This window comes from Canis lupus, chromosome 30 (assembly GCF_011100685.1).
Source record: "Canis lupus familiaris isolate Mischka breed German Shepherd chromosome 30, alternate assembly UU_Cfam_GSD_1.0, whole genome shotgun sequence".
Classification (NCBI taxonomy): Eukaryota; Metazoa; Chordata; class Mammalia; order Carnivora; family Canidae; genus Canis; species Canis lupus.
In genome coordinates, this window is record NC_049251.1 from 33,142,862 (window position 1) to 33,158,734 (window position 15,873).

Consider the following 15,873-nt stretch of genomic DNA (forward strand, 5'->3'; position numbering starts at 1 on the left):
AAAGGAAAACTAAGCAAAATGGTCAAAGACAAAAAGTTAAAACTTGGGGAAGCTGCGTTTTTTTTAAAGATTTATCTATTTTTGGGAGAGAGAGAGCGTGAGTGAGCTTGTGTGCATGAACAAGGGATGGGGAAAAGGAGAGGGAGAGAGAGAGAATCCTCAAGCAGATTCCCAGCTGAGCGTGGAGCCCGATATGGAGCTCGATCCCAGGACCTTGAGATCATAACCTGAGCTAAAGTCAAGTTGGACACTCAACCAACCAAGCCACTCTGTGGACGTTTCTTAAAAAGAGATCTCGGGATCCCTGGGTGGCGCAGTGGTTTGGCGCCTGCCTTTGGCCCAGGGTGAGATCCTGGAGTCCCGGGATCGAATCCCACGTCGGGCTCCCGGTGCATGGAGCCTACTTCTCCCTCTGCCTGTGTCTCTGCCTCTCTCTCTCTCTCTGTGTGACTATCATAAATAAATAAAGAAAAAATAATAAATAAATAAATAAATAAATAAATAAATAAATAAATAAAAAGAGATCTCTGGGTGGCTCAGTCAGTTAAGCATCTGACACTTAATTCCAGCTCAGATCGTGATTTCAGTGTCATGAAATCAAGCTTCACACACTGGTGTGGAGCCTGCTGAAGATTCAAGATTCTTTTATTATTTTTCTCCCTCTGTCCCTCCCTTTCCCCTCTGGCCTCTAAAACAAATAAATAAATAAATAAATAAATAAATAAATAAATAAATAAATAAATAAATAAATAAATGATTTATTTATATATTTTAGAAAGAGAGAGACAGTACAAATGGAAGGGGCAGAGGGAAAGAGAATCTCAAGTAGACTCTGTGCTGAGTTCGGAGCCCAACTCAGGGCTGGATCCCAGAACCCGGAGATCATGACCTGAACTGAAACTAAGAATCATTGCTGAGCAAAAGTACCAGTCTACCTTGTGGGACAAGTCTAAGAGGTTGGCGGAGCAGGCTACGGCCATCATCTGTTTGCAGAGCCGCGGCCTCCCTGAGGGTCAGCTGGGTAAAGAGAGCCCCTCCTGGCACAAGTGCAAGCGGGAGGCCCCTGACCAAGACCCTGGGGGTCCTGGAGCTCAGGAGCAAGCAGTGCCTGGGGAGCTGTGCAAGAAGCTCTTTGTGGCCTTGGGAAGTGAAGGGAGCCCCCTGGAAGGCTGGTGACCATTGTCCCTACCTTGGTCACTCACTTCAGGAGCCTGGCCATAAGATGTCTGTGGGTATGGAGCATGAACCAGATGCCATTGGACAATTCTCTGTTCTTGACAGGAGTTAGGAGGTCCTTACCTGGGCCATCAGCCTGGAGCACCGACTAAAGGGTGTATACACCTCCTTTGGTGGGTTTGAAGAGCAAGGCCAAGTTCCCAGTGACCTCAGTATTTTCTTTGAAAATGGGAGCTTTTCAGGTGGCACCCGCTCAACCTGACATTGCTACAGTGCAATAAAGATACCCCCACCTTTAAAAACAAACAAACAAACAAAAAAGAAACTATGAATCAAATGCTTAACGGACTGAGCCATCAGATGCTCAGTGTGATATATATATTTAAAATATTATATTATTATTATTTGTTATTATATATATTTATATTTATATAAGTTTCAGTTATTATATTATTTGTTTGCTTTTTAAGAGAGATCTCTGGCTGCGATTCAACCCTCTCTCCAATGTAATCTTCAAATCACCAATGGATGTCTATTCACAGAGCTATCTCATGGGAGCAAGGTTAGGGGGTGTGTAAGAGAAGGGGTTGTGTTCAACTTTTGGGGCCATTCTGGGATAGAGATAAAGGTGTGGCCACAATTCAGCAAATAACTTTTTTTTTATAATTTAGTTTTTTTTTTTAATTTATTAATTCATACATGAGAGACACACAGAGAGAGAGGCAGAAACACAAGCAGAGGAGAAGCAGGCTCCATGCTGAGAACCCAATGCTTCCAGGACCCTGGGATCACGACCTGAGCCAAAGGCAAATGCTCAACCACTGAGCATTTTGGATGCATTTTGGATGCTCAACCCAGGCATTTTGGGATGACTTTTTTTTTTTTTTTAAGATTTTGTTTATTTATCCATGAGAGACACAGATAGAGAGGCAGAGACACAGGCAGAGGGAGAAGCAGGCCCCACGCAGGGAGCCTGACGTGGGACTCGATCCCGGGTCTCCAGGATCATGCCCTGGGCTGAAGGCGGCACTAAACTGCAGAGCCATGCAGGCCGCCGAAGAAAGACACTTAGAGTCAGAGGTGACACTGTGAAATCTAAATCCAAGGAATTATCAGCAATCTTGGAGAAGGCCTGGTTTTTCCCTACCTTGTGAGGTAGACTTCAGAGCAATCACATGGAGAATGGAGGTGTTAGGATAACCCCAGTAGGTAGCTGAAACCATCAACTATCTGATTCTTATCACAAGAACCATTTTTCCAGGCTCCTCTCCGGCTGAAGTCAGTATTATTTGGCTAGTATCGATTGAACTTCAGTCATAATTTAAGATTCAACCACACAAGAGAGTACGGCAGCTTTTATATTTTTTTCTGAACAATATATGTGCTGGGTAGTATTAATCCAATGCAGGTAAGTGATTCTTTTTTGATAATAATCTACTGCCTCCACATGCTATCTAAGATTCTTCACCACCTTAGCTCACTGAATACCAGGTCTTCCAAATAACCCTATGAAGCCAGAAAGATATGAATTACCAATTTCATGTTAACAACGAGGAAATTGGGGTGCCTGGGTGGCTCAGTGGTTGAGCGTCTGCCATTGGCTCAGGCGTGATCCTGGGGTTCAGGGACTGAGTTCCATCGGGCTCCCTTGCAGGGAGCCTGCTTCTCCCTCTGCCTGTGTCTCTGCTTCTCTCTCTACCTTTCATGAATAAATCAAAACTTTTTTAAAAATGAGGAAATTGAGACCCAAAGAATCAAAAAAATAAAACTGGATTAGGTATGAGAAAAAATTTCAGACCTTAAGGAATGTTGGATTGAAAAAATATAAATGCATGAAAAGTCAAATAACAGCATAAATGAAATAGGAATAAATATAAAAGTAAATGTTGTAGGGGTGATTGGCTGGCTCAGTAGGTAGAGCATGTGACTCTCGATCTCAGGGTTGTGAGTTTGAGCCCCATGTCAAGTGTAGAGATTACTTTAAAAAAAAAATAAAATCTTTTTTAAAAAAACCAAAACTAAAAAAAGAAAAAGTTGTAAGGAAGAACACAGTTGCTAGAAGAATGGTAGAGGTCACCATGCATCCAAAATCAAAGTAGGGCCAGCTCAACCTTCTCACGACCCCACCCACTCCTTCCACCTTCATGACCTCCCAAGGCCATCATTGCATTGTCTCCACCAAGATTACCATAACAGCTTCCTCACTAGTCTCTCTGACTTCAGCCTTACTTTTTCCCCTTATTTATTTATTTATTTATTTATTTTTTAGAGAGAGAACAAGCAAAGGGGCAGGGAAGGGTAGAGAGAGAGAGGGAGAATATTAAGCAGGCTCCACACTCAGCACAGAGCCCAGTGCAGACTCGATCTCACAACCCTGAGATCATGACCTGAGGCAAAAATCAAGAGTCTGATGACACTTAACCAACTGAGTCATCCAGGCTTATTTTTCTAATCAGGTCTCCAAACAGGATGACTTTTGTAACATACAAATATTACCCCTTCACTCCCCTTCTTGAACCTTTAGTGGCTCCCCATGGCGCTAAGCTCAAGTAGAACTCTTCGGCTTCATCTACAAATCAGTCTCTATCCCTTGCCAGCAGTTGCCTGAAAGCCTCTGCTCCTTACAGACTGCTGTATAACAAAAAAAAAAAAAAAAAAAAAAAAAAAATCTGGTCTTTGTCTCTTTTCCAGGAACAAAGCTCCTAAAACATTTGGGATTTCCTGAGTGAGAGGAGTGTCTTTTGTTATTCATAAGAAGTCCCTTCCTGTTGCACCTGCGTTTATGCTAATGAAGTGATCTAGGGTGGGGCCGCCCTAGATTGCCTCAGGATGGGGCTGGTCAGCAGAGAGACCAGGGATGAGAAGGTCAGGACCTCCAGCCCCACCCACAACCTCCTGGGAGGCTAGAGGTTAAAGTCTATAAAAACCTTGACAATGGGACACTTGGGTGGCTCAGCGGTTGAACATCTGCCTTTAGCTCAGGGCGTGATCCCGTAGTCCCAGGATCGAGTCCCACATCGGGCTCCCTGCATGGAGCCTGCTTCTGCCTCTGCCTGTGTCTCTGCCTCTCTCTGTGTGTCTCTCATGAATAGATAAAAAAAAAAAAAAAAAAAAAAACAAAAAACTTGGACAAGAGAGATGTGGTGTTGGATGAACATAGGTATTGGGAGAGTGGTGGACCTCAAGTTCATTTAGACAGAAGTTCCTGTGCTTGGGACATCTTTCTGATGTCTCCCTATGTATCTCCTCATCTGGCTGTTGATTTGTCTCCTTTATAATAAACTATCAAATGTAAGTAAGGAACCTTCCTGAGTTCTGTGTACTGATCTAGCAAATTATTGGACCCAAGGTCGTGGGAACCCCCAATTCACAGCTAGTCAGAAGTGTGGGTGATCTGAGACTTGGTAAGTGGCATCTGAATTGGGGCCTTTAGCTGTGGGGTTAGTGCTAACTCTGAGTAGTTAGTTTCAGAATCAAATTGAACACTCAGTTAGTGTTGGAGAATTGGTTGGTGTCAGAAAACATCCCAGAGATAATTGTTTTCTTTTGCTTTCCCAGTGTCCTGAACTATGTTTCCAGGCCCTCTGCCTCCTGGCTTTTGTACAAGTCATCCCTTTTCCTTGCATCACTCCTACCGAGACTCCTAGCCAGAGCTAATCTCTTTTCATCCTTCATGCCTTGCTTTGATGCCACCTCCCAGGAGAGGTCCTTCCCGTCACTAGCATGTGTTAGCACCTACACCCTGCTCCTTCATAGCGTCTTTGACTTCCCCTTCCTAACAATGACTTACATGCTTGTCTTCTCCTAGAGCAAAGGTAGCTCTGTAACTCACAGACAGGTGGGCCATATCTCTCTTGCTCCCCATCATATCCGGCACTGGCCATTCTGCCTCGTGTGTCGTAGGTAGTTGAGTATATTGGGTTAAAATGAATGAACGAATGGATGTTGTAGGAATTTAGAAGAAAACAAAAAAGAAAGCAGTATAGCTTGAGATGTCAGGAAAGAGGTAGGCTAGGTCCTGAATGACAAGTGGATAAGCTTCGGCAGCTGGTCTGATACATCAGGACAAACCATGGCTCCTTCCTCCATCCCAGGGGACAACTGTGGTGTGTAGGACAGGACAGAGCACTGAACTAGGAGACAGTAAAACACATTTTTTTAGGGTGATAAAAAAGCACTGACAAAATATAGGGATTGTTTATTTGGCCCAGAGTGTGTATGCACACACATGCTATATCCAAAAAAGACAAGGTGGTGGAGAAATGCAAAAAATGAAAGGAGAAAGAATGCTATCCTGACAAATAAATAAAGCCACTTGCATCTGTCTCTCTAGGGCAAAGGTTGGCCAAGTTTGCTTGCATCTTTTACCACGCTGGGGTTTTATTTATTTTAAAACAGCTCTATCAAAAAAATAAATAAGTAAATAAATAAAACAGCTCTATCGAGGCATCATCGATATCAAAGAATTACACATATTTAACAGGTACAATTTCATGAGTTTGCACACATGTGTAAACACTCGCACTGCATCACAAACAAGGTAACGGATCTATCCATCGCCTCCCTAAGTTTCCTTACGTCCCTTAGTTTGTTTCTTTGTTTCTGATAAGAACACTTAGCATCCTGACCATTGACCAAATGTCGGTGACAAGGACAAAACCAAATAGGGAAGTTGTTGGTCCCGGGGCCCAGTGAGATGCTAGACCCCAGGAAGTGATGTAATCCGGGAAGTCACATATTTCACAGAAAGGTGCAATCCAGGAAGTGGTGTTTTAGTTTCAGTCGAAAGCGCAGGAGGCCAACATCATTGCTGAGACCTTGCGTAGGGATCTGCCAAAGCAAAGGGCTCAGGGTAAGAGGCAAAACTTGGCAGGAGGTGCAGGGGCTGTGGAGGGAGAAGATGGGGCGGATGTACCACCCCCTGGAGAGGTGGTGAGCTGGGGGGGGGCACTCCATCAGCATGTACATGAATGGGATGACACAGGACCAGCAAGCAGGCTTCTTCCAGGCTCCATACTACCCACTTTCATCCTAAGGGAAGAACAGACATTTTACGTACTTCTGTGAACAGACACTGTTTTAGTTAAGTAAGGGAAATAAAGAAAAGGAGAGGAAAAAGGAAAAAGAAGCACAAACACCAAGGGGCCAGTAACAAATGTGTACCAGTGAAGATGAACCACGATGGAAAAGATCTCAAAGAAGATGAAAAACTCTGTCCACTTTTGCCGCAAAGCCCTGGGTATGACTTCCAGCTTTGGGATCCCGAGCACGGCCAGAGACTGCAGATTCATCCGGCTTCTGGATGTGTTTAGGACCCATAAACCATAACTCCAGTTCAAGGAACCCCTTCCAGGCACCTACAAGAGAGGATAGAGTGAGTTTTAGGGCAGTAAAACAGGGTCCCCAAGATACAGGCAACATCACATTTTTAAGATCAACAGGAAAATAAAAATAAAAATAAATTTTAAAAAAAAGATCAACAAGGAAAGGCGAAGGTAAAATCTTTTACTCCTAAAAAAATTTTTTTTCAAATACTCCAGAAAAACTCAGAAGGATGAGAGAGAGAGAGAGAGAGAAGACTCAGGCAAAGGAAAGAAGGCAGGCTGCATGCCCCAAGAAGTATGGAAAGCATGACAGAAAGGAGAAGAAGCTTGCAAAATTAGGATCCCCTGCTGGGCGCTCCATCCAGAGCCAGCAGCTGACTTACAAGGCTGGAGGGTCGGAGGTCCTGAAACATGCCTCCTGCTGAGACATCAGAGCAAACTTCCTTATGAGAAGATGAAACTTTACTTTCTTTCTCAGCTTTCTGGGTACAGAGCTGATTCCTTAAAAAATTCCCTTCCAAAAAAAAAAAAAATTCCCTTCCACCCTTCCAAGTGCTCTCTCTCCAAAACTCAAACTGTCATTTTCCCATGGCTCTCCCCCTCCCTGGAAAGCTCGAGAGCCCATCTCTCTTCCCAGCCTCAGAGAGGTGCCCAGGGGCGAGGCAGGGCTCCTGCACTCGCTGAGCTGCTGGACCCGGACTGCCTCCCTCTTGCCCTCCTGACATCCGCAGTGACACCCCCGGCCAGCCTGCCCCCAGGCCTACTCCACCACCAAGGCCTGGACCGCACCTTTCAGAAAAGGGATTCCCTTTAAAAAGGATCGCTCATAGACACACCTTTGCACATCCTGATGAAAAATAATCTAATTTTCCTTTAATTTGTAAGTGTTTACAGAGAGCTTCAGATCAGCTTGGGAAGATTCCAGAGAGTAAAAACTTAGAAATGGGGGAAAGAGTTCTAAAAGTGCTAAAGAGGGGGGACGCCTGGGGGGCTCAGCTGTTGAGTATCTGCCTTTGGCTCAGGTTGTGACCCCAGGGTCCTGGATTCGAGTTCCGCATCGGGCTCCTTGCAGGGAGCCTGCTTCTCCCTCTGCCTGTGTCTCTGCCCCTCTCTCTCTGTCTCTCATGAATAAATAAATAAAATCTTTTTTTTAAAAAGTGCTAAAAAACGAAGTGAAATGATATTTAACCTATATTTTAATCATTTAAAGAACATTCTTATTTGGTAAGTGACTTTAGTAGGCAATTGTGTTGAAGTACCGCCCAGGTAATACGGTAGTGCCACTCAGGGCTATTTATCCCTGAATCCTGGTTGGTTCTTTTTTATTTTTGCTCACGGGGGCCACGTGTGCTTTAACATCCAGTCACTTTGGGTGTTTCTGATGAAGCCGGTGTAGGGATGAAGTCAAATGCCAGGAATCTGAAAATTAAATGCCTCTCTACACCAATAACAAGCTTGGTATAGGAACACACACATCCTGAAAAAAGATTCAAATAATTTGGAAGTGTATGAAGCAAAGTCCCCATTCCCATCTGCTCTCCCACACCCAGGGGTGTTTAGAGTGAATATCCTTAACTATTTAATCATCCTTCCAGACCTTTTAATATCTATCTGTCTATCCATCTGTCATCTGCTTGGTACATGGCATACTCACATATATGGAAACTTACTCCGGCTGTGCACACTGCCCAGCACCCTTGCTTCTAATTGTTTTTAACAAGACAATATGTTATGGACGTACACTGAGGTTGTTATATAAAGATTTACCTCATTCATTATCATGGTCACACTGCCTCCCACAGTGTGGGTTTATAACTATATAAACTAACTGCTCTGGGAACTCTGGGCTTCTCAAATATTTTCCCACTACTTCAAAATAGTGTATTTGGGGCACCTGGGTGGCTCAGTGGATGAGCGTCTGCCCTTGGCTCAGGTCGTGATCCCGGGGTCCTGGGATCAAGTCCCGCATGGGGCTCCCTGCAAGAAACCTGCTTCGCCCTCTGCCTGTGTCTCTGCCTCTCTCTGTGTCTCTCACGAATGGATAAATAAAATCTTTAAAAAAAGAAAAAGCGTATTTGTATCAGGCTTAAGAGCACAAGACTTGTACCAGGCTGCTGGGGACTCTGCTGCTAGCATTACCCACCCAGTGTGTCAAGTCCCTGTGTCTGTAACCCTGGGACAGCTGCCCCTACCTCGTAGTGCTACGCCCATCAGACGGGTTCGTATCTGTAAAGCACTTTGCAGGGCATTTGCCACATGCCAAGTGCTTGCTGAGTATCATCTACGCCTTTGTAGCCTGGGCTAGCATTTCTGTAGCCTGGGCTACTATTTCTGGGCTAGCGTTCTGAAGTAGAATTTAAGAGATTTGCCCAAATGCCTTTCGAGAAGTCTGATTAATTTACCCGGCCACCAGTCAGGTACAGGAATGTCACTTCTCCCTCACCTCTGTGCTGAGACTTTTCTAATTCTGTTCTCCGACTCAGATTTCAGGCCCAACCTTCTCAAACATTCCGTTTGTTTGTTTGTTTGTTTGTTTGTTTGTTTGTTTTTAAAGATTTTATTTATTTATTCATGAGAGACACACACAGAGAGAGGCAGAGACACAGGCAGAGGGAGAAGCAGGCTCCATGCAGGGAGCCTGATGTGGGACTCGATCCCGGGACCCCGGGATCTCGACCTGAGCCAAAGGCAGACGCTCAATCATTGAACCACCCTGGTGCCCCTCAAACATTCCTGATCCATGATTTCTTTAGTATGATTCCGGTTTGAAGTGGCCTGGAAATGTAAACTTGAGTTTAGAACACCTGCCAAAATTTCAAATACCTGTACTCTTTAATCCAGCAGTGCTGATTCTGGGAACTGATGCTACAGATAGACTAACAGACTTGCCAAAGGATGTGTCTACAAGGTTATTCATTGAGGTATTGTCTGTAACAGCAATAGGCAGGAAGCTAATAGGAGACTGGTTAAATAATTGATGGCTCATCCACACAGTGGATTACTATACAGCCTTTTTTTTTTTTCTTTAGAGAGAGAGAAGCTGTTTTGAGCTGTTTTGTATCAATACAGAACAATATCCCAGATGTATTTTTAGGTGAAAATAAGAGTATAATAGATAACACTTGGATCCCACGTTTCGTCAATTCTGAGATGTGCATTTTTTCCCCACTCTGTTACATTTTTGAAATAAGGATGTGTGATAGTCAGAGACATGTCATAATTTAATTGGAATGGTTTCTTTTTCCTAGCCCATGAAATAATGATGTCTTACAGTCTGTGGCATCTTGGATCTGATGAAATACAATAGCGCTTACCAAGCCCAAGGCACCGTTCGTTTCAATCTCACGACATACCTGGGAGGATAAGTACTATTCTTTTCTACATTTTACAGGTAAGGAAATGGGATTTGACCTTGGGCAGTCTCACTCCGGAGCCCATGCCCTTAGAATCCTGACACCGTACCTCTCTGTGATGACAGCACCACGTGCCTCATGTAGAGGACTCCCTGTGTGCCAGGCCCTGCCCTAAATGCTTCCTACCTGTATGTGCTCATCTAATCCTCAATCACCATATGAGACAGTTGCTAGTATTGTCTTCATTATACAGAAGAGGAAACTGAGGCACTGAGAGGTTATGAAACTTGCTTGAAGCCACACAGCTAACAGGTGGAAGAACTGGGATTTGGCTACAGAGGTCATGCTCGTAATACTCTTTATGCTGCCCTTGGTATAAAAAGAGAGGGTTATGATATATTCGTATTTGCAAAATGGCATCTTAGAAGGAATAAAAGAAGCAATTACAAGTGTATCATTAGGGTAGTAGGTGGGAGCTGAGTAACTGGGAAGGGGCTGGGAAACAAAACTTCCTATTGTATACCTTTTTCTTATTTGATTTTTGTCTCCTGTCAGTGTATGACCTGTTTGAACCAAGCACAATGACAATTTTAACTTTAAATTAATAAACCAGTGGTGGTCGTAAGTATCAATAAGATTTCTGTATCCATCTGCTCTTTTAATATCTATCTTTTAAGCCTCAGAAGGTTTTTGCTTTATTGTTATTAAAATAGCAATGGAAAAGAGATGAAACCCTCCATCAATCATGATCACATATACCATGATTCCAAGGCTTGTGTCTCATCAACACACTGCATATGTAGCTCTGTCAAGCCATGCCACTACGAGGATGGTAGTGTAAAACCCACGCACAGTTCCACCGCTCTCTCTCTCTCTTTTTTTTTAAGATTTTATTTATTTATTTATTCATGAGAGACACAAAGAGACAGGCAGAGACATACGCAGAGGGAGAAGCAGGCTTCCTGCAGGGAGCCCAATGTGGGACTCGATCCCAGGACCCCAGGGTCACGACTTGAGCCAAAGGCAGATGCTCAACCACTGAGCCACCCAGGTGCCTCCCACCCCTCTCTTTAATGGCTGTTGTCCTGGGGTGTGAAGAGTGGAGTAGCGTGAACACCAGTTGTGTTGTGTATTGATTTCTTAAAGTTTTTAATTCTCTGTAATGTTCAATTTATAGAGCCATTGACCCACCTGACATTTTCCCCCATCATAATTCAGAGAATCTGAATCTCTTGAGTATCTAGGTTCCCCCAGAAATCCTACCTTGAAGGATGGGGGCTTGGATTGCCTTGTATTTGTAGTCCACTGTTGTGGCATCAGCTTTAAAGCGAATTTTAAGCCCAGCACCCCATTCTGATGCTACAGAGGCCTGGGTAAAAAACAGCCATCCTTCTAATGTTGATTTTTCCACATGCTATTCCAGCTCGAGGGGAAAATACCTGGGTTCTGTTTCTTTCCACATAAAGGCCTAAATAATCAGCTAATGCAATTCTAGTATTCCTAGATCAGGGTGTACTGTAGTCAGAGGACTCAGGACTCGCTGTAAATTCCCTAAGCCATCAGAAGAGACCTCAGGGAATGCCACATTTTAGAATTCTTGGTGAGGTTATAAAATGAAGAAACACCCAGATGGGGCCACAAAATTATGGCGTATTTGAAATATACACATTTTTAAGTCAGTCCTTTGACTAATTAAAAAACAAAAATGACACAATGTACTGTATTTCTGCTAATTGGAAGATAATTTCAGAATTCATAAAAACACTAACTCATAGCACAAGATCAGCAGTGTGGTCCAGTGATGGGCCACAGGTTTAAAGGCGCTGGATAAACATCTTCTTTTGATATTGTTGGTGTGTTTCTGTGGTTATGTGTATAATCTCATTTGGAAATAAGATTAAAATTCTATTTATTTAAGATGGTCTGTTCCTGTGAGGCCTGGGGGAATTCAGCAAAATTCTCGGGGCAGGGGAGAATTATTCCCAAAAAGAGAAATTAGAAGAGTCCTGACAACGGTTCTGCTCTTTGGCATAAGTTCTGCAAGGGTTGGTATAAACCAGCTTTGAATTGGGGATATTAAAGTTACTACAATTCATTTCTATTTTTTTTTATTAATTTGTTCACCCATAAGAAGGCATATAGGGAGTAAAGTAAGTGAAGTCAGCAATGCCACTTGGTCTTTGCACTTTAAGATTCTTTTTATTATGGATAACTAAGAGTTCACTACATATATATATTTTTTACAAGTATTTAATTAGAATTCTTATCACCCATTCCCCATTTGAAAGAAGCTCTTTAGAAAATATAGCTCTCATGCAATGGCTACATGCAAAAGAATGGAACTGGACCACTGGCTTACACCATATACAAAGATAAATTCAAAATGGATTAAGGACCTAAATGTGAGACCTGAAACCATAAAAATCCTAGAAAAGAACACAGGCAGTAATTTCCCTGACATTGACATTGGCTCCAGAAACTTTTTTCTATGTATGCCTCATGTGGCAAGGGAAACAAAAGCAAAAATGAACTACCAGAACTACATCAAAATAAAAAGCTTCTGCACAGTGGAAGAAGCAGTCAACAAAATGAAAAGACAACCTACTTAATGGGAGAAGATATTTACAAACGACATCTCTGATAAAGGGCTAGTATCCAGATTATATAAAGAACTTACAAACTCAACCCCCCCAAAACAAATAATCCAATGTAAAAAATGGGCAGAAGACATGAACAGACATTTTTCCAAAGAAGAAACACAGATGGCCAACAGACACATGAAAAAACACTCCATGTCCCTGATCATCAGGGAAACACAAATCAAAAACTACAATGAACGATCACCTCACACCTTCAGTCAGAATGACTGAAATCAAAACCACAAGAAACAACAACTGTTGGAGAGGATGTGGAGAAATAAGAACCCTTGTGTACTGTTGGTGGGAGTGCAAGCTGGTGTAGTCACTGTGGAAAATATATGGAGGTTCCTCAGAAAGTTAAAAATGAAACTACAGTCCAGCAATCACACTCCTGGGTATTTAGCCCAAAAAATACAAACAGACTAATTCAAAGGGATACATGCTTATAGCAGCATTGTTTACAATAGCCAAGTTATGGAAGCAGTCTGTGTCCATTGACTAAGGAATGGGTACAGAAGATAGGGTATATGTATATAATGGAATATTATTCAGCCATAAAAAATGAAATATTGCCATTTGCAACAACATGGGTGCAACTAGAGAGAATAATGCTAAGTGAAATAAGCCAGGTGGAAAAAGATAAATGCCATATGATTTCACTCGTATGTGGAATTTAAGAAACAACACAAATGAGCAAAGGGGGAAAAAGAGATAAACCAAGAAACAGACTCTTAACTATAGAAAACAGATGATTACCATCAGTGAGGTGGGTGGGGAGAATGGGTGAAATAGATACCGGGAATTAAGGAGTGCACTTGTTGGATGAGCACTGGGTGTTGTATGGAATTGTTGAATCAGTATACTATATACCTGAAACTTCTATAATATTATATGTTAACTATACTGGAATTAAAATTTAAAAATTAATAAAAAAGGGGCCCCTGGGTGGTTTGGTCAGTTAAGCATCTGACACTTGACTTTGGCTCAGGTCATGATCTTGAGGTCATGAGACTGAGCCCCAACTCTGGCTCTGCCCTCAGCCGGGAGTCTGCTTAAGATTCTCTCCCTTTCCCTCTGCCCCATCCCCTGCTTGCTTGTTCTCTCTCTCTAAAATAAATAAATAAATCCTTAAAAAGTTTTAATAAAAAATAAAATAAAATACATCTCCCATGCAAGTACCAATCAAAAAAAAAAAAAAAAAAAAACCAGGAAGGGCTATATTATTATTATCAGATAAATCGGACTTCAGAACTAAGAATTTAACCAAGGACATTACACAATGATAGTGGGATCTACCAAGAAAGCATAGCAATCCCAAGTGTGTACTCACCAACAATGATGCTGCAAAGCATATGAAGCAAAACCTGATAGAACTAGTGGAGAAATAGACACATTCACCCTAATGTTAAAGATATCAATATGGCTTTTCTCAACAATTGATAGAATAAGACAACAAATCAGTAAGGATAGAGAAAAACACAACAAGCAGTGGGACCTCACTGACATATTTAGAACATTCCACTCACCAGCAGAGCAGACGTTCTTTTCAAGCACTCATGGAACACATATCGAGATACACCAGGATAGGCCACGTACTACGCCATAAAACAAGACTCAACAAATCTAAGAATTAAAGGCATTCAGAGTTAGTTCTTTGAACACAATGTGATCAAATTAGATAGCTAAAAGTTACTGGTGAAATTTTCAGACAATCAGAAACTAAACAACACACTACTATAAAAATCCATGGGTCAATGAAGATCATGCAAGAGAAATTAAAAAAAAAAATATATTGAACTGAATCCAAATGAAAATGAAACATACCTAAATTTGTGGAATGCAGATAAAGCAGCACCAAGAGGGAAATTTTAGTCATCAATGCATACTTTTGAAAAGAGGGAAAATCCCAGATGAGCTATCTAAACCCTCACTTCAAGGCCCTAGAAAAAGAGCAAAATAAACTCAGAGCAAGAAGGAAATAATAAAAACAAATAGAGAAATCAATGAAATTGGAAGCATAAAAACAATAGAGAAAATGCAATGAAACAAAGAACTTGGTCTTTGAAAAAAAATCAATGAAATTGCCAAAATTAGGAAAACGGAAAAAAGAAAAGAAGAAAAGAAGAGAACGCGTGAATTACCAATATCAGGAATGAAAGTGAGGACATTTCTACAGACCCTGCCAAGATTAAAAAGAAACTGAGGTGATACTATGAATGACTCTACACACATAAATTTCACAGCTTAGATGGAAAAAAAATCCTCAAAACCCACAAACTGCTACAATTCACTTACTGTGGAATAGATAAGTTGAGTAGCCCTATAACTACAAGGAAATTGAATTCATACATTAAAGAATTAACACCAGTCCTACACAGTCTTATTTAGAAAATAAGAGGGAAGGGGCACCTGGGTGGCTCAGTTGGTTAAGCGTCTGTCTTCGGATCAGGTCATCATCTCAGGGTCCTGGGATTGAGCCCCAAGTCAGGCTCCCTGCTCTGTGGGGAGCCTGCTTCTCACCCTCTTCCTCTACCTCCACCTCTCTTCCTGCTTGTGCATGCATGCGCTCTCTCTCTCTCTCTCTCTCCTCTCAAATAAAATCTTTCAAAAAAAGAAAATAGGAAAGAATATTTACCAATTTATTTTTTTGAGATTTTATTTATTTTATTTGAGAGAGAGAGCACATGAGTTGGGAGAGGGGCAGGAAGGAGAGGGAGAGAGAGAATCATCAAGCAGACTCCTCACTGAGCATGGACACCACCCCCAACATGGAGCTCAATCATGTAATCCTGAGATCATGACCTGAACTGAAATCAGGAGTCAAACACTTAACCACTTAACTGAGTCATCCAGGCAGCCCCTGCCAATTTATTTTATGGAACTAGTATCACTCTGATACCAAAACTGAATTTTTAAAAACTAAATTTAAAAAAATAAATAAAATAAAAAAATAAAAAATAAATAAAAAACTGAATATTTTATGAAGCTAGTATCAGTCTGAAACCAAAACTGAATTTAAAAAAAGAAAACTAGAACCTGATATCCATCATAAATAACGATGTGAAAATGCTAAACAAAATACTAGCAAATAGAATCTGGCATTATATAAAAATAATTATATAGTATGGCAAAGTGGGTTTATTTCCAGCCTGTGAGTTTGGCTCAACATTTAAAATCAATAATGTAATTAATACACATGAACAGTCTAAAGGGAAAATGATCATATCTATCATTGCAGGAAAAGCATTTGATGGAATTTAGCATTCCTGATAAAGACTCTTAGGAGGGATCCCTGGGTGGCGCAGCAGTTTGGTGCCTGTCTTTGGCCCAGGGTGCGATCCTGGAGACCCGGGATCGAATCCCACGTCGGGCTCCCGGTGC

The 15,873-nt window shown here is 41.9% G+C and overlaps 1 long non-coding RNA gene across 1 annotated transcript; it reads left to right on the forward strand.

Moving 5' to 3' along the window:
- The first annotated feature begins 5,939 nt into the window (after positions 1–5,939).
- On the forward strand, positions 5,940–10,578 carry LOC119866840. Its single transcript, XR_005381379.1, has 2 exons — positions 5,940–6,028; positions 9,749–10,578. It is a non-coding gene; the product is annotated as an uncharacterized LOC119866840 (long non-coding RNA).
- The last annotated feature ends 5,295 nt before the right edge of the window (positions 10,579–15,873 follow it).